The following is an 18,877-nucleotide window of genomic DNA, read 5'->3' on the forward strand; positions in this document are numbered from 1 at the left end:
CCCTGATCTAGCAGGAGACCCACTTTGGACAATTGTTTGTCCACTCTCTTTTTGGAAACCCTTCAGTGAGGGAGCACCCACTTCTGGAAGCAAGCTGTTCGACTGATTGATTGTTCTCACTGTTAGAAAATGCCGCCTTAGTTCTAGATTGGATCTACAACAGAGATGGCGAACCTTTTTCTTCTTGCGTGTCAAAAATGCATGTACATGCCAGCACACAATTTCCCCTCACATGCCACACTGTGCATGCATGAATCCCCAAGCATGTGCCCACCCTGATGGGCCGTTTTTCATTGTCAGGTTTCCCTGAAGCCTCTGGAGGGCAAAAAACGGTCCAACTGGCAAACTGGAAGTTCGGAAAAAAATATTTTTCTCGAACTTCTGGTTTGTCCATTCGGCTGTTTTTTGCACTCCGGAGGCTTCAGGGAAAGCTGGAAATCAGCTGGCCAGTGCGTGCATGTGCCCTGGAGCTGACATAGGGAAACGCCTTGTGTGCCATTAGATATGGCTCTGCATGCCACCTGTGGTACATGTGCCGTAGGTTCGCCATCACACATCTACAATATTCATCTCTTTTCAGTTTTGGGTGAAAACCTGCAGGTCAAATCTAATCTACTCGGCCATGGTTTTGTGACTTTCTCCTCCCCTTCAGGAACCTGTAAAGATCGTTTATTATTTATTATTGTTACATTTTTAGCTCACCTTTATTAGTAACTCAAAGCGGTGAATGCACATAATGCTTTTTCCTTCTCCTATTTCCCCCACAAGAGCATCCCTTGGAGACCGAGGGACAGGCCAAAGGTCACCCAGCTGGTTTTCATGCCTGAGAAGGGACTTGAATTCACACGGCCTCCTGCTTTCTAAGAACCTACACCAAAATGGCATAATGCCACTAAAGAAACCAGCTCTCCCATTTATGATGGAGCACAACTGGCCTAGTTATGAAGAATATCTATTTATAAGGTCACTAGACTCTGCAGCCTCATTTTACCCACCTCGGAAGGCTGAGTCAACCTTGAGCCTGGTGAGATTTGAACTGCCAAATTGCAGGCAGCCGGCAGGCAGCAGAAGTAGCCTGCAGTACCGTACTCTCACCATTGTGCCACTATGACATCACTTCTTTAAACGGCATGATCCCCTGAAAGAACCTGAACTGGAAGAAATAGCCTTGAAGAGTGACTTCTGATAATCCTCAACTTACATCCAGTCATTCAACCACCATTTGAAGTTACAGAGACAGTGAAAAAAGGGATTTACGACTGTTCCTCCCACTTACAGCCATTGCAGAATTCCCATGGTCACATGATCAAAATTTGAGTGCTTGGCAAATGGCATGTATTTAAGGACCACCCTAGCCAGATTCTAACGAATTTCAATGACAGAAGCCAAATTCACTTAACAACTACCATGGCCAAAAATATATAGAGTTAAAATCATCCATTACCATTCATACTACATCCATACTACTCATTCATACTACATATTTTTTTGTCCAAAGCACAGCTGAGCAGTTTCTCAGCTGTGTTTCAGCCTGAAATAACCTTCTGAGCATGTGCGGAAGTGATATTTCAGGAAGGGATGCGCACGAAATATCACAATGTGGAACCCACCCCTGGTCTGGTATCACTTGTGGTTGTAAGTCGAGGATTACACCCAGGGGTGGGCAGCAGGCAGGACGGGAAATTTATTTATTTATTTATTTATTGGATTTGTATGCCACTCCTCTCCAAGAACTCAGGGCGGCTCACAAAATAAATGAAGCTGTGTGCCCAGCTCCAGCTGACCATCCCACCCTCTTATCCTCCTCCTCTTCCTCCCCCTGGGAAAGCAGCAGGAAGACCAGCACCGGCAGGAGTTGCAGGGGGCCCATTTCCTCCCCCATCTTTTCTCAACAGCTGATTGGCACCCATTTGTCTAGCTACCCAGCCTGAAGCAGGGAGTGACCCAGAAAGGGAAACGCCAAGCAAATTGTCACCCCAGTGAGGTTGTAAGTCGAGGACTTAATAGTTCACTTGAACCATGATGATTGTTCAAGCCGCTCCCACCTGGTCACATGGCCGGCAAACCACTCCTACCCAGTCATGTGACCATCAAGCCACACCCACAAAGTAAGCCGCACCCACAGTGTGACAGTAAAAATTTTGGCTGCCCATTACTGATTACACCTGTGCGCTTTTTTAACTCAAAAGGGGATCCAAAATATTTGGGCAAGTTAGTGGACAAAGGAGAACTTCTCCAGACCGAAGCAATTTGGACACCGCAGAGTCTATCCTGGCAAGGAACCGAGATGCTCGGGAATTGAGGTTCATCGTGTTTTGGGACACAACAGGCCAGCAAATCTTCCTGACCCAACCCAGTCATTGCCAAAAAGTTTATTGCTATCAAACTCCAAGACACACACAAAAATGCAGCCTGCAATATTGTGCAACCGTGTTCAAGTTCACATTTTCCTAATGCTTCAGGGAACAGAATGGAGGCCCAAAGAGCAGCGAGCAAAATCACGGTAATTCTATGAAATACAACAACAACAAAAAGAAATCCCAGCTGGGGCCCAATCCACCTCTAACTGAAGTCCAGACTCCCATTGTTTCGCAACACTTGGTGAATAAAGAGCATCATTAAAGTTCCCTTTCCTTATTTCACCTACGGTCCAGAGTGGTTTGTTTCAATCTGGCCCAGCATGAATTATAGCAGGGGTGTCAAACTCGGTTTCATTGAGGGATGCATCAGGGGTGTTTGACTTTAGGGGGCCAGGGTGGGCGTAGCCAACTTGATGTCACTCGTGTCAGGGGCGCCTGTAGTGGTCTGAGCACTTTGCCAGAGAAAATGGACTCCCCAGCTCTGTTTTAGGCTGCAATGGTCTTCTGCAACTCTCTGCCAGCAAAAACAGAGCTCAAAAGAGCTGCACACAGCTCTTGCAAGCTGCATTTTAGGCTGTGATGGCCTCCTGCAACCCTCTGCCAGCCAAAACAGAGTTCAAAAGACTGCATACGGCCATAAAGAGCTGCATTTTAGGCTGTGATGGCCTCCTGCAACCCTCTGCCAGCCAAAACAGAGTTCAAAAGACTGCATACGGCCATTAAGAGCTGCATTTTAGACTGTGATGGCCTCCTACAACCCTCTGCCAGCCAAAACAAAGCTCAGAAGAGCTGCACATGATCCTTGCAAGCTGCATTTTAGGCTGCGATGGCCTCCTACAACCCTCGGCCAGCTGAAATGGAGCTAAGGAATGCCTCATGCAGCCCTCCCTCCATTTTCACGAGCAGAGGCACCGCAAGCCAGTCCTTCATTGTTTCCAGGGCAGCCCTGCAGGGTAGATTAAGCACCCTGTGGTGAGCTTGACACCCTTGGATTATAGCCATGAATTAACTTATATACAAATCAACTAGGGCTTGTCAAAGTATAGACTGCTTATCCATCTGTGTTTTAATTCATTATGTGAAGCCACCCAATAAAGCCCGTGGGTGTTCAGTGCATGGCTACTTAGCAATCACCCTTAATAGGAACCTTCTGATTGTTACATTATAATAGGAAGCTCCAATCCCTTAGAGCTAATTCTGCCTATTGCTGCCATCTGCAATTCTTTGCCAGGGTCCAACTATCTTTAAACAGTTGCACAAAACATTGAAATACACTGATACCTCTACCTAAGAACGCCTCTACTTATGCATTTTTCTAGATAAGAACCAGATGTTCAAGATTTTTTTGCCTCTTCTCAAGAACCATTTTCCACTTACAACCCTGAGCTTCCAAAACTGTAACCGGAAAAGGCAAGGAGAAGCCTCTGTGGGGCCTCTCTAGGAATCTCCTGGGAGGAAACAGGGCTGGAAAAGGCAAAGAGAAGCCTCCATGGGGCTTCTCTAGGAATCTCCTGGGAGGAAACAGGGCTGGAAAAGGCAAGGAGAAGCCTCCGTGGGACCTCTCTAGGAATCTCCTGGGAGGAAACAGGGCTGGAAAAGGCAAGGAGAAGCCTCCGTGGGGCTTCTCTAGGAATCTCCTGGGAGGAAACAGGGCTGGAAAAGGCAAGGAGAAGCCTCCGTGGGACCTCTCTAGGAATCTCCTGGGAGGAAACAGGGCTGGAAAAGGCAAGGAGAAGCCTCCGTGGGGCTTCTCTAGGAATCTCCTGGGAGGAAACAGGGCTGGAAAAGGCAAGGAGAAGCCTCCGTGGGGCTTCTCTAGGAATCTCCTGAGAGGAAACAGGGCTGGAAAAGCCAAGGAGAAGCCTCCGTGGGACCTCTCTAGGAATCTCCTGGGAGGAAACAAGGCCAGAAAAGGCAGGGAGAAGCCTCCGTGGGACCTCTCTAGGAATCTCCTGGGAGGAAACAGGGCCTCCACCCTCCCTGTGGTTTCCCCAATCGCACGCACTATTTGCTTTTACATTGATTCCTATGGGAAAAAATTGCTTCTTCTTACAAGCTTTTCTACTTAAGAACCTGGTCACGGAACGAATTAAGTTCTTAAGTAGAGGTACCACTGTACTAGCAAATATAAGCAACTACACTGCCACATTTAACTCTGCCGTGCAAAACTCCAGGCACAAACCCAAACTGCTTATTTATGAGATGCATCTGCCATGCAAAATGCAAACTTCCATGCATGAAACAGAGTTGATTAATGATGAGATGCATTACATCATACTGGCTCCTAGGCTGGGAAAGAGGGAACGATCCCAAAGTTCCCCAGCGATTTTCTGTAGCTGAGGGAGGGGAGCCAGAACCTGGATCTTTCTGCTTCCTTCCTAGTACTTTCACCAGTGGATCACAAAGGTTCTTGGTCCAGAGAGAGACATTAGCCCAATGATCTCCAGAAAACTTCAGTGGCTGAAGGAAGACCAAAAGCTGGATTCCCCCAGTCCTAACTTGTAACTTGCTTATTCAGTTCTACAGAGGAATTATTGAGTCTGTCATCTGCACCTCTATAACTGTCTGGGTTGGTTCTGCAACCCAAGAAGACAGACACAGACGTCAGAGGGTAATTGGAACTGCAGGGGGAAAAACAATTATTGCCAACCTGCCTTCCATTGAGGATCTGTATACTACACAAGTCAAAAAGAGGGATGTGAAAATATTTACAGACATCTCACATCTTGGACACAAACTGTTTCAACCCCTACCCTCAAAACAATACTATAGAGCACTGCACACCAAGACAACCAGGCACAAGAACATTTTTCCCCCGAATGCCATCACTCTGCTAAACAAATAATTCCCTCAACACTAAGTCTGCATTACTATTACTATTAGTCTTCTCATCGCTCCTGTCACCCATCTCTTCCCACGTATGACTGCATGACTGTAACTTGGTTGCTTGTATCCTTACGATTTATATTGATATTGTTTCCTGATTGCTTATTTGTACCCTGTGACTACCATTAAGTGTTGTACCTTATGATTCTTGATGAATGTATCTTGTCTTTTTATATACACTGAGAGCATATGCACCAAATACAAATTATGTGTCTTGGCCAATGAAGAATTCAATGATAGACAGGTAGGTAGGTAGGTATATAGAGAGAGATAGATAGATAGATAGATAGATAGATAGATAGATAGATAGATAGAGAGAGAGAGACAGACAGACAGACAGACAGACAGACAGTCTATCTATCATCTGTCTGTCTATGTTTCTATCTGTCTATTTAACTACCTACCTACCTAACTAACTAACAACCTATCTATCTATTATCTATCTATCGTATCTATCTATTTATCTATCACTTGTCTATCTAGCTATCTAGCTATCTAGCTATCTATCGATCTAGCTATCTATCTATCATTTTTCTGTCTGCCTATCTATCTGTATGTCTGTCTGTCTGTCTGTCTGCCTGCCTATCTACTTATCTATACATCTATCTATCTGCCTACCTACCTATTTCTAACAATCCTCTACCTTCTGTCTATTTTTCATCTATTTCTTCTATCATCTAGCTAGCTAGCTCAGTATGTTGCAACTGAATGATGGATTTGGGGTTTCGGGTTGAAATTGAAGAAGTGGCCGCGTTACAAGTCCTCAACTTACAACCCTTCACTTAGAGGCTGTTTGAAGTTACAACGGCAGTGAAAAAAGTGGCATGACCATTTTTCACAGTTACGACTGCTGCAGCATCCCCATGTTGATGTGATCAAAATTCAGACGCTTGGCAACTGATTCATATTTATGACGGTTGCAGTGTCAGGAGGGTCATGTGTTCAGGTTTTTTGGGACCTCCTGACAAGCAAAGTCAATGAGAAAACCAGATTCACTTAACAACCACGCTACTAACCTCTGTAGTGATTCACTTAACAACTGTGGCAAGAAAAGTCACCAAATGAGACAAAAATCACTTAGCCACTGTCTGGCTTTAGCAACAGAGATGTTGGGCTTAGTCGTGGTTGTAAGTCAAGGACTGCCTGTATCTCATGGGCTTCCCTTTGATCTTGGTTCTCTCTCCCTGGGTCCCTGGGCTTCACCAGCCACATGGATGTAATTCATGTAAGTCAATATTTCAGAATTGTAGTTACGTTCACATGAAACTGATTATTTTTCCTGGCTAAGGCAGTACTAGAACTCATAACCTCCTGGTTTCTAGATTGGAACCTTAACCACTAGAACAATGGTTCTCAACCTAGGGGTCAGGACTCAGGACCTCTTTGGGGGTCGAACGACCGTTTCACAGGGGTCGCCTAAGACCATGGGAAAAGCCAAATTTCCCATACTGTTAGGAATTAAAGCTTCTATTCTGGCACCTTGGAACATATTTTTACAATCCGACCAATCAGGCGTTTACAGTGGAGGTGTCTCTCTGACCTTCCTGCCAATCAGCTTAAAGCTTTGTTGGGAGAATTGGCGCTAGACTTATGGTTGGGGGTCACCACAACATGAGGAACTGTATTAAGGGGTCGCGGCATTAGAAAGGTTGAGAACCACTGCACTAGGATAAACTGGCGCTAGAAGTAAACCTAAATCATGAAAGTGTAATGAAAATTACATAATGTTTGGAAACAGAAAAAGTTGTGAAACCTACCATAAGAATGTCTTCAATGTGTTATTTGTCAGGCAACAAGATTTGTCCACTGAGAGAGCAGGAAGCCAAAATTCTTATCCTTGTTTTATTGGCTACATTGATTAACATATAATTTTTAAAAGAAGAAGAGGGAGTTGGTGAGTTGCCTAACTCTAATGACAATATTTTTTCCCCTTAAGGGCTTGACACACATTCATTTCCTGTTTGGAGGGAGAAGGGAAGCAGCAATTATGAAGTTTTGAGAGACTCTGCCATAAAGGGAATTTTAAAATTAAAATATTCCCCTAAAGAAGGGGTTTGTTTAGAAGCCAGCCTTGGAATTCATTGAATATGGCTGCCCTTAAAATCAGTCACTAAGCAGCATTAGAGCATCAGCAATCACACCCTAACTGGCTGTGAAAATTTCACAGTTGAATATCCCTCCCTTCCCACTGTTAACAAGCAATTTCTTATCTCCGAAGGCATCAATACAGCAATTACAAACGCTGCTAACCATTGCTGGATATCTTGGTCACGGAAACATTTCCAGCCAGAGACGAGCAGTAATCCAACTGAAAATCACATTTTCAAGTAAACAGCATAAAATCCATCACCAATAATTTGTGTAAAAGTATATTCTGTTACTACAAGGGGCCTGCATGTTCTTGGTAACATCTGACACCTTGGTAAGGAGAAAATTTATACTGTATGAGCAGTTGTCCATTTAAAAAAAAAACATGTGAACACAAACTCTTCCTTACTAAGTATTCTAATGGATGACGGTGATATTCAACAGTAGGATATTTTGAAATGCCCAGCAACTGAATACAGCTTGCAAAACTCTTAAGGCCATAAAGAGAACGCACACACACAACCGATTTATTTTTCCATTCCCTGAACCAGTTGTAAGAATTAGTTGTCTCTGCTTTTAACTTAATCCAAAATTGATCAGCTAAACGTCTTCTGCCTCATTATTATTATTTATTATTATTTATTAAATATACCATGCATAAATTGTATAGGCCTGGGGGGAAGGAATATCTCAATTCCCCCATGCCTGGCGGCAGAGATGGGTTTTAAGGAGCTTACGAAAGGCAAGGAGGGTGGGGGCAATTCTGATATCTGGGGGGAGCTGGTTCCAGAGGGTCAGGGCCGCCACAGAGAAGGCTCTTCCCCTGGGTCCCGCCAAACGACATTGTTTACAATGTCATGTATCCTAGCAGTCAATGTCATGTCATGTATCCCAGCAGCCAATTAGGTCCCACAGAGTCGGCCTTCTCCAGGTCCCGTCGCCCAGACAATGTCGACTGTCGAGACCTAGGGGAAGGGCCTTCTCTGTGGTGGCCCCGGCCTCTGGAACGAAGTCCTTCCGGAGATACCTACCACCCCCTCCCTCCTGGTCTTTCGTAAAGCCTTAAAAACCTACCTCTGCTGGCGGGCATGGGGGCTGTGAGTGATGAGACTGTCTCCGGACAATACTAGATATGATTGGACTGGATGAATGTGTGTGAGTGTACATGGGGTCTTTTAAAATATGGTTTTTAATAAATTTTCATATTTTTTATAGTTATTTAGATTTTTCATATATTGTTATATTTAATGTTGTATGCCGCCCTGAGTTATCTTGAGAAGGGCGGCATAGAAATCTTAATAATAATAATAATAATAATAATAATAATAATAATAATAAAATATATATAAATAAATATAATAAAAACAATAACAGTAGCAGTTACAGTAGTAATAATAATAATAACAACTAGGCTTAACTTGAACCACAATTTGCTTCATCAAGCCAAAGGTTGTTTCAGGAAACAGAATTAGCAACAGGTTTGTGCAGGTGAACAGTGGAACCAGACCTCGAAATACAATGGAAATCTTTCAAATAACTGGCTCTACTAAAAGCAGAGGAAACGGCAGGAAACTCATTTCACTATAAGGTTGGTTCTCCAAAGCTCACTTTAGCAATTCTTGCAAATCCTGCTCCCTTTTCTCTTGTTCAACTTTTGCACTGCTACCCAGGGAAGCTCTTGTGCCAAGAATTTTACTAGTGCTCCTTGTTACCAGAAGCACCCGGGGGGGGGGGGGGGGAATGCTGGAACCTGACCAGCTCAATCACATGACTTTTTTGTTTCGTTTTTAAAGATCCGGGTTAGGAAGACACAAACGCTTATGTTTTCAGAATCTAAAGAAATACAAGACTCATATAAAGTCTTTCAGTTTGTATATGTATATGTATGTATATGTGTGTATGCATATGTGTGTGTGTGTGTGTGTGTGTGTGTGTGTGTGTGTGTGTGTGCATAGGTACGTGTGTATGTATGTGTATATGTGTGCGTATGTATGTATGGTATGATATGTATGTATGTATACCATTTGTGGCCAGCTTTTAACTGCTTAATACACCGTAGCTATTTTTTATGACAAATGTGGCAACCTTGTTTATTCCTTTCCCTAATAGTATCAAACTGAATATAGACCTCACAGTTTATGGATTGTAATTTTAGTAGTATTGACAATGCATAATTGATAGACTGGATTTTATCTGTTATTTATCATTTTATCCTACAACTTTTGATTGTGTATTCACTAAGTGTTTTTATTTGTTTTGGTCTATGACTGTAATAATCATGGGCTTCTCAAGGTATGCCCATGTTACACCAACACTCCGCAGTCTGCATTGGTTGCCGATCAATTTCCGGTCCGGTTACAATTCAAAGTGTTGGTTTTGACCTATAAAGCCCTTCATGGCATCGGACCAGAATATCTCCGGGACTGCCTTCTGCCGCACGAATCCCAGCGACCAATTAGGTCTCACAGAGTTGGCCTTCTCCTGGTCCTGTCGACTAAACAATGTTGTTTGGCGGGTCCCAGGGGAAGAGCCTTCTCTGTGGTGGCCCCGACCCTCTGGAACCAGCTCCCCCCTGAGATTAGAACTGCCCCCACCCTCCTTGCCTTTCGTAAACTCCTTAAAACCCACTTCTGCCATCAGGCATGGGGGAACTGAGATAACTTCCTCAGGCCTATACTGTTTATGTATGGTATGTTGTGTGCATGTTTTTTAAATTATGGCTTTTTAGCTTTCTAATTATTGAATTTGTATTATATATTGTTTTCTGTTGCTGTGAGCCGCCCCAAGTCTGCGGAGTCTGCGGAGTCTGCGGAGAGGGGTGGCATACAAATTTAATAAATAATAAATAAATAAAATAAATAAATATATTATTTATATATTATATAATATATAATAATATAATATAATAATATTAATATAATAATATATATTATTATATATTATATTATATATGTATATATTATATATATTATATAATATATTATAATATATATTATATATTATTAAATATATATATATAAATATAAAGTGTTTCAGTTTGCTAGGAAGCTTTCCAATGTGAAACTCCTTGGGAAGGGAAGGGGGAAGACCCAGAGAATCTCTCATTAATTCACTAAATGACTGTTCAGCCCTTGGTATTTGTTATAGGCAATCAAGAAGCCAATTAACACCCAGAAATGCCCCAGGTCAGATTATATATTAGGGAACAACACTCTGCAGTCAGTCTGTTACAATCAGCACTGCAGCTCCAGGACCCCAGCAGAAACAACCTCAGTATGGATGGCTAAAGATAGACAAGGCAGGTATTACAAGCAATTAAGCTGCTTAAGCAGAAGATTTCCAGGCAGTCGTTGGAGGTCCTTTGCTGCAGAGTAAGATGCTGGAATCTGCTTAAACACCCCCTCCTTATGCCCCCGCCAACCAGGAGTGAATACTGTACTGTTCTCCAAAACCTAAGTGCCATTTAAATGTCAGTCGCTTGTCATAGGTGGAAAAGCTGCAATTGATTAGAAAATATATAGATATTCAGGTAAGCCTGCTGAGGCACAGAATACCTGCTTTGCTGGGCAGCTGAGGTACAGAGCCATCTATCAGGATGGCGATGATGCCATGCTTTCAAGCTAACCGTATTCTGCGGCAACACACAGCCTTTAAAGAAAGGAGGGGGGGAGATGTAAAACTAGACGGAAATGCCATCGCTCCGTTCAGCGCCTCGCACCCAGGGCAAAACGGGAGAGGAAAACAAACCTTTGCTCCCTCCAAAAAAGCAGACCGAGAGGTTTCATACCGTCCCTCCGCTCCATCTGGACACCCACCCCCACCCACCCACCCATCCCTAGGTATACAAAGGCCTCTATTCGGATCATAGCAACTAGCTGGGGGAGAGAAATAGATTAAAATTCCAGGTGCACCCACCCTCTGGTGACGCTAAGCCCATGTGCATCTCATTCCGGCGACTGGATCAGAAATAAGCATCATCGCAGAGGTGAGCCGGAGCTGTAGGCAAGTGTTATTTTTACCCGCTCTCGTCCTTGCGGTCCATCGGGCACAACTCACAAGGCATCCGTAACCCAGGCTAAGTTTAAAAGCAAGACAGCTCCAGGTGCAAGAAGGCTGGTAAGAGCTAAAAGGCCTGCACACCCTCACCTCCTCCTCCTCCCACCCCACACACAGGCCCTTCCAGAGAAAGCTCTCAAACCTGCAGCAGGAGGCTATGAAAGGGTTAACCTCCACCAATCGACACCCTGCAAAGGTTACTTCAGGCCCTGAGAGCCAAGCTGGCTCCTATCAGGTGTGCAACTCAGCCTGCTCCAGGGAATAGCTTCTTTTATATATATCTCTCTCTCTCTGTCTCTCTCTGTCTCTGTCTGTCTGTCTGTCTGTCTCTGTCTCTCTCTCTCTCTCTCTCTGTCTCTCTCTCTCTCTGTCTCTCTCTCTCTGTCTGTCTGTCTGTCTCTCTGTCTCTCTCTCTCTGTCTCTCTCTCTCTCTGTCTCTCTCTCTGTGTCTCTGTCTCACTCTCTCTCTCTCTCTCTGTCTCTCTCTCTCTCTGTCTCACGCACTGTCTCTGTCTCTCTCTCTGTCTGTCTCTGTCTCGCTCTGTGTCTCTCTGTCTCTCTCTCTCTGTCTTTCCATCTCTCTCTGTCTCTGTCTCTGTCTCTCTCTCTGTCTCTCTCTCTCTCTCTGTCTCTGTCTCTCTGTCTCTCTGTCTCTCTCTCTCTCTCTCTGTCTCTCTATATATATCTGTCTGCCTGTCTCTCTCTCTCTCTCTCTCTGTCTCTCTCTCTAGGCCACCCTCTCCTCCTCCTACAGGACACCCCCAGAGGAAGGAGCGCGTTCCCAAGTGACCCACTCCACACATACACACTTCTCCACTACCAAAATGGAATCTACCCTCTCCCCGGGGATTCTTCCCCAGCAGAAAACAGCCTCTGCAACCCCGCAAATATTCTTTTTTAAAAAAAAACAAGGGCACAGCCCCTGCACGGGAACAGGCAGAATAAACAGGAAAAACACCCCCGGGGCTCCATTTTCCTTACCTTTCCCATCTAGCTGGGGCACCCCATGCCCGTCTCTGGCATTCTTTTTATTTTGCTTTTCTTTCTTTCTTTTTTTTGCACGGGGAGAGGGGGGAGACTTCGCGTCCGTTTCCTACCTCCTGGAGGCAGGTGGGTTCCAGCGACCGGGCGATGGTTTTCTCTCTCTCTCTCTTCGCCAACACCTGTTTTGGGCGACTGGCGAAGGGAAGGATTGTCGGCGGGCTCAGCAGACGAGTGGCGGAGGGGTCATTCCGGGTGGCCGTCAGAGCCGAGTCCAATCCAAACCAATGCGGGGCGAGATGGTGTGGTGGTGTCGGGGGGAATTCTTCTGGCATCTACCGACATCCTAACCAACACGGCCCAGCCTGCTTCCTATCATGAGAGATGTGGCGGGTTGTGAGCATGCTCCGGAGCCGGGATCGCTTAGAGCTTCGGCTCTTTTTATTCCCCGGAATAATAAAAATAATAATTTAAAATTTTAAAAAAATCATCCGAGCCGGGGAAGCAAAGAAAGGCGGCAGGCGAGCCGCCCGAAGCTGCTTCTTCCTGACGCTGCTGGACAGCAGGGAAGCAATCCCGCCCGGAACAACCGCAGCATCATCGGATCGGGCCGGTTGGCTCCGTTGTTATTGGTGGAAGAGGGGAGGGGGGGGTATTTTTTTTTAAAGGGAAAAAATAACTAATAGTTGCAATGGTTGCAATTGTTATTTGCTTATCATCTAGAGAGGATGACAACAATCACAATCACAACAGCCTTTGCAGCCTTTTTCCTTCTCCAAACACTCCCCCCCCTTCCCGCCCACCCACCCGCCGCGCTTTCTGTGCTATTTAGGCCTTTGCAACGTTGGTTGGGAGCCTTTTTTTAAAGCGACAGTACACGGATTGGCAGGAAGGAGAGTGGAAGAGGGGGGGTTCTGCTTTAAAGGGGAGGGAGACAAGCCAGCGGGTGCCACGAAGGGCGCCGTGGGTGGCGAGGAGGGGGGAGGAGCCACCGCTCGGCCCCGCCCCTTGGGAAGAAGTCAGCAATCCCGCTGATGCCCAGGCGAGTTTTCTCGCCCCGCTGCTGGGCGCCTTTCCCGGATTCGCGGGCACTCGGAATTTTTTTATTTTTTTTGCATCCGCCGTCCCCCTTTCTTTGACCGCTCCACCACCGGCACCCTTTCCTTGCCACGGCTGCTTTGCAAACTCGATCCAGCCGCAGGCCTTTTCCCGCAACGCTTCGCCTCCTAAGCCCTGGTTTCTGGCTTTGCTTGCAACCAGGTGCAGAAGGGCACACGCATTTAACAACAGGGTGAAGGTGGGGGGTTGACAGACAATAGTTTAAACCATTAATAAACCATTAAACTAGATAGATAGATTAATAGATAGATAGATAGATAGATAGATAGATAGATAGATAGATAGATAGATAGATAGATAGATAGCACTCAAATAACACATCCTAGATCTGAATGAATGAAATATTCTCATTGAATATTTCATTTGTACAACTATTCCATTTGCACAACAACATGCGAAATTGACTGTCAATTAGTGTTGCTTCCTAAGTGGACAGTTTGATTTCACAGAAGTTTGATTGACTTGGTTATCTTCTGTTTTTTAAGCGTTCCCTTTATCTTTTTGAGCAGTATATATGTATATATACACACTATATATTTTGTATACATACACATACATACACACACACACACATACTATATATATATATATGTGTATGTATGTATGTATGTATGTATGTATGTATGTATGTATGTATGTATGTATGTATGTATGTATATAAAAGCACCTAAGCGAACGGAGTCGGTCACGGAAGCCGAACAAAGCCGCAAGGTTTGTAAGACAATCGGGGGCAAAGCGTGTCGTGTGAACGCAACATCCTGATCTCTCGAGGGCGCGGAGTTGCTTTCCCGGAAGAGCGGGGAGCGGAATCTACAAGCTGAACGCCAAGGTTGGACCAAACAACCTGTTAGCTCGAAGTAATTCCCACGCGGTGGGAAGGCGGGGGGGCGCAAACAAGGGAATCCTGGGGTTCTTGAAAGGCGAACACGGGTTCGCGCTCTTCCTGCGCGCGCCCCAGCTCCCTTTTAGAAACTCGCCCCTGCGAAGTGTGGCACCAAAGCATGAACCAATAACCAGGAACCGCTCTTGATTTACCCCCGGCCCTGCTGCATTTAACGTGGCGTACTTATTTATTAGTTTAATTTATGTGCCGCCGCCCAACTCCCAAAGGACTCTGGGCGGCTTACAGCAAAGTTAAAAAGAACAAGTTTAGAAACATTAATTTTAAGCCCATATTGAAACCATGCATATCTTGTTCCCCCTCTAGGTTGGCTTAGAGGCGGAGCTCTTGCCTCACAATCAGCATGTTGTGAGTTTGATCCTGGGTAGAGGCAGATGTAGGGTCTCCTGCTTGGGCAGGGGGGGTTGGACTAGATGACCTGCAAGGTCCCTTCCAACTCTGTTAAATCTGTAAGATGCCTGTTTTTGATCAGCGGCCCGAGTTCTGGCCGAAAAGCCAAATACACATACTTCCAAATACACATCCTACTAGACACATAAGAACCCGTTTCTCCCAACCGGGATGCTTAAGATGCTATAGGTCCCTTGGCAAGGAGTAACTCAACGGCGGACGGCGCAACTTCTTTAAGCAGACGAAGTTCAGACCAGCCGCGGCCACTCCACTGCCTGCTTACTACGTGCATTACACTTTGCTTCCGAGTAAAACACCCGTATTTTGACGGCCCTGGTACCTTTAAGCCTCCCGTTTCCCAAAAGGAAGTCCTGCCGCGTTTATTTGCAAAAGATCCCATCCGCGATTATAGTTTTTTTTCTCCCCACGCGTTTCCCCCCCCCCCCACACACACACCGCTCGTCCGTCCGTCCGTCAGTTCACGTCTTCTCGAAACTAAGCGAAAATTCAGAAAGGAGGCAGAAAAAGAACAACCTTCAAGCGAGGTCAGCGGCAGCTCCCCGGCCGCTCTGAGAACTAGCGCCTTGAGACACAGCTTAGCCCCAAGTTTGGATTCCACGATTTAGGCGGTCGTGATTCGACCCTGCAAGCCCTCGCGGGGAAACCGTCTCCCCACGGCACACGCGGGGCAAGAAGGGCGAGCCCCTCGCACCCGCTCCAGGATGGCCCCGAGATCGGATCCCCCAAAGCCCAGTTAGGGGGAAACAGCCCACGCACCCCATCCAGGATGACCCCGAGATCGCATCCCCCAAAGCCCAGTTTGAGGGAAGGGGCTTCTTTCTTTCTGAGTCCCATTGCGATGGGGCGGCGCAGAAGTCAAATCCATGAAATTATATTCTTTGCCTCGACGACCCCCAAGGAAGCCCCCGCTTACTCACCGCAGCCAAAAAAAAAGATGGGCTCGGCAATGCCGCCCGTCCGACGCCAGGTTCCCTCCGGCAGGTTCCAAGGCGACGAAGACGCGGCGATGCCCGAAGCTCCGAACTCCACGGGCCGGTCCAGAAGGGTCCGCTGGAGCCGCGCTTCTCCGCCAAGCGCGCCCAACTCAGCGCTCCAGGAGAAGAAGCGCGGGCAGGATCAAGCCCACCGCCGGGCGTTCGGTGGCCGGAGCGAAGCCGCCGCAGGAAAGCCGCCGCCGCTGCCGCTGCTCCCGCCTAGTCTCCGGGGCGGGCGTCTCAGGAGGGCAGCCGCCTGGTCCTCCCCGCCGGGAGCCGCCGAGCCCTTGGCGAAGAAGAAGAAGAAGAAGGCGAGGCATCTCCTACATGGAGAGGCCGCTTCAGCTACCGCCCCTTCCCTTCAAACTCGCCCCCCCCACACACACAGAGAGAAAGCGGGAGGCTCCTGAGCATGTGCAGAGCGCGCGGGCGAACCTGACGGGAACGCTCCTTCGAAAGGCTCCCCCTTCAGGCTGGTTTGGGCCAAGTCCACGGCGTTCGGCTGAAGCGGGCTCCGAATATAAATATATTTTTATTATGAATGATAAAAATATATATACTGTATACAGTTTGAGGACAGCCGAGGCGAGCGGCCTCCGGGGCGTGTGCAGAGCGCCACCCTCAGGGGGCCGAACCTCCCACAGCGCCGCAAAGCGAAAGCGCCGCCCCTTTTTCTGAGGCGACGAGCCGGCCCAGCTGCTTCTCGCGCGCTCTCTTTGTGGGCTGAGGCGGCCGAGCCAATGTATTCCCCGTCCTGACCCTCCCCGCCTCCTACAAGAGAGAGGGAGGGGGAGGGAGGGAGAGAGATTATCCTATTTTGCGTCTCGTTGCTCCGGCGAGCCGGCCCCGAGCAACCAATTGGCTGGCCGCTTGCGACCGGAAATGTCCCCAGCCTGGGTTCGGCTGCTGCCCAGAGCGCCCTGAGCTCAGCAAAAATTTGGCCCTGTCGTTCCGCCTCTGGCTTACACGGCGCCCCCCCTTCTCTCCATACATGGAGGGGGGGTGTTGGGTGAGAAAATAAGAGAGGGAGGGAGGCGTAGAAGAGAGAGAGAAAGTGAAAGAGAAAGGAAGAACAAGAAAGGAAGAAAGAGGGAGGGGAAGAGAGAGAGAAAAGAAAGAGAAAAAGGGAGGGAGAGAGAAAGGGGGGAGAAAGAAAAATAGAGAAAGGGAAAGAGGAAGGGAAAGAGAACGAGAGAAAAAAGGAGGGAGAGAAACAGAGAGAAAGAAAGTGGGGGGAGGGAGAGAGAAAGAGAGAAAAAAGTGAGAAAAAGACAGAGAGAGAGGAGAAAATAGAGAGAAAAAGAGAAACACAAAAAGAAAGGGAGGGAGAGAGAGAGAGAGATTCACTTGTTTTTCTCTCAGGGTCAGGTTGATGGTTTAGTCCAAAGAAGGAAGAGATTATCCAAAAGAGGAGGAGGGCAATGGAGACCCTTTCCAACAGCACCTCCTCCGTTTACATGACTGTGTTTGGGACTTTGGCCCTGATCTAGGAATCTCCAGTGGATAAAGGATACCCTCCAGAAGGGCAAAACAGATGCTAGAACTTGATTTGGATTGGAAATCCATGGTTAAAAATGCTATTGGTTGCATGATGCTGTTTTCTTCCCCGGGCACCAAAATGGTCCATTTTTAAAAATGCAAGCATTACCATTTTTAAGCATGGATTTTCACCCCGAATCATGTCCTAAAATCCCTTTTTGCTTTTGGGTGATGCTGTGGTCAGAAAAAATGTTGCCCCAAATCACCCAGACAGGAATTTTAAAAAGACAGGGATTTAGGGTGCTGAAGAAGAAGAAGGTGTTAGCCAGCAAAGAGTTATATTTATTTTATTTTTTAATTTTATTTTGTTTGTTTGTTTGTTTGTTTGTTTGTTTGTTTGTTGGATTTGTGTGCCGCCCCTCTCCGTAGACTACAGATATTGTAGTTCAGAGGTCTTCAATGTTGGCAACTTTGGCTTCAAAGTTGTGGATTTCAATTCCCAGAATTCCTAACATAGCTGGTTGGAGAATTCTGGGAGTTGACATCCACAAGTGTTAAAGTTGCCAAGTTTGGGGACCCCTGTTGTAGTTGGTTGATGATAACTACCAACTTGAAGTGTTTTATAAGCTGATTTGACAAGTTCACGAAGGAGAAAGTTACATTCAGTTAGATTATATATGGCTACTCACTCAGTTTAGAAGCAGAAACCTGATTTGAACAAGATGCATGGCTAAGTCAAGGATAATCCTAGTACATCCTGAAAACCAGACACTCCGGCATTTACCCTTCCAAATCCCCTAGTACCAAGATTAATTATAGGATAATTCACTTTACCTAGGCTTCCTGGCATTATCTGCAGCCAAGGAAAAAAAGGAAAGTTAACTTGAGGTTAATTCTCCCAACGTCTAAATATGAGCAGCCTTAACACAAAATCTGTTACAAACAAAGAAGATGAAGAAATCCAAATGTAGCTTCCAAATTTGATGCTGCTGGGATGGGACACCCAACAAATTCTGAAAGATGCTGTCTGGAAAGCCCAAAGAGGCAAAGGCATGTCAAGAGTCCCACAGTTTTTGTTGCAAATATGACAATCTTAATATAATCTGTCTAACAACAATATATTACATAAATGACTGAAAAATGATAAAGACATGAGGATAACCCTTAATCAGTAATGGGCTCCTACGGGTATGGTCAGGTACGCAGAACCAGTAGAAAATTTTTGTTCAGGTACATAGAACCGGTAGATTTTTTTTTTCTTTCCCTTCTGGGCTCTGGGTATGTTTTTCCTATCGCAGTAAATGAGGTTGAATGTGTGTAATTTTAGAAGAGCTGTGCGTGTGTGTGTGTAGTAGTAGTAGTGTGTAGTAGATAATGTATATTTTTGTGTGCCTGTGTGTAATATGCATATACACATATGGCATATGTTCTGCCGGCGTGTTTCAACCGCCCATAATTACAGGGTAAATAGTCCAGGAAGACACACACCACACGATAAAAGGAAAACCCAAAAGTTTTTATAAACAGAAAAACAAACAGCTCCCTTTTTAAATATCAAAGGGATTTTCTGGTTGTTGTGATTCAGTCTGAGGCTCCTCAGGGAACGGCTGACCCTCTGCCGG

General features: G+C 46.1%; 1 protein-coding gene across 1 annotated transcript in view; it reads right to left on the minus strand.

Annotated features, from left to right (window-relative positions):
* The window catches only part of HIVEP3 (HIVEP zinc finger 3), a 286,250-nt gene extending 270,111 nt beyond the window's left edge, over positions 1 to 16,139 (minus strand). The window contains exon 1 of the mRNA XM_070764121.1: positions 15,720 to 16,139. The gene's annotated coding sequence lies outside the window, so the exon portion shown is untranslated. The remainder of the gene's footprint in view (positions 1 to 15,719) is intronic.
* Between the last annotated feature and the right edge of the window lie 2,738 nt (positions 16,140 to 18,877).

Source organism: Erythrolamprus reginae, chromosome 11 (genome assembly GCF_031021105.1).
Source record: "Erythrolamprus reginae isolate rEryReg1 chromosome 11, rEryReg1.hap1, whole genome shotgun sequence".
NCBI classification, from domain to species: Eukaryota; Metazoa; Chordata; class Lepidosauria; order Squamata; family Dipsadidae; genus Erythrolamprus; species Erythrolamprus reginae.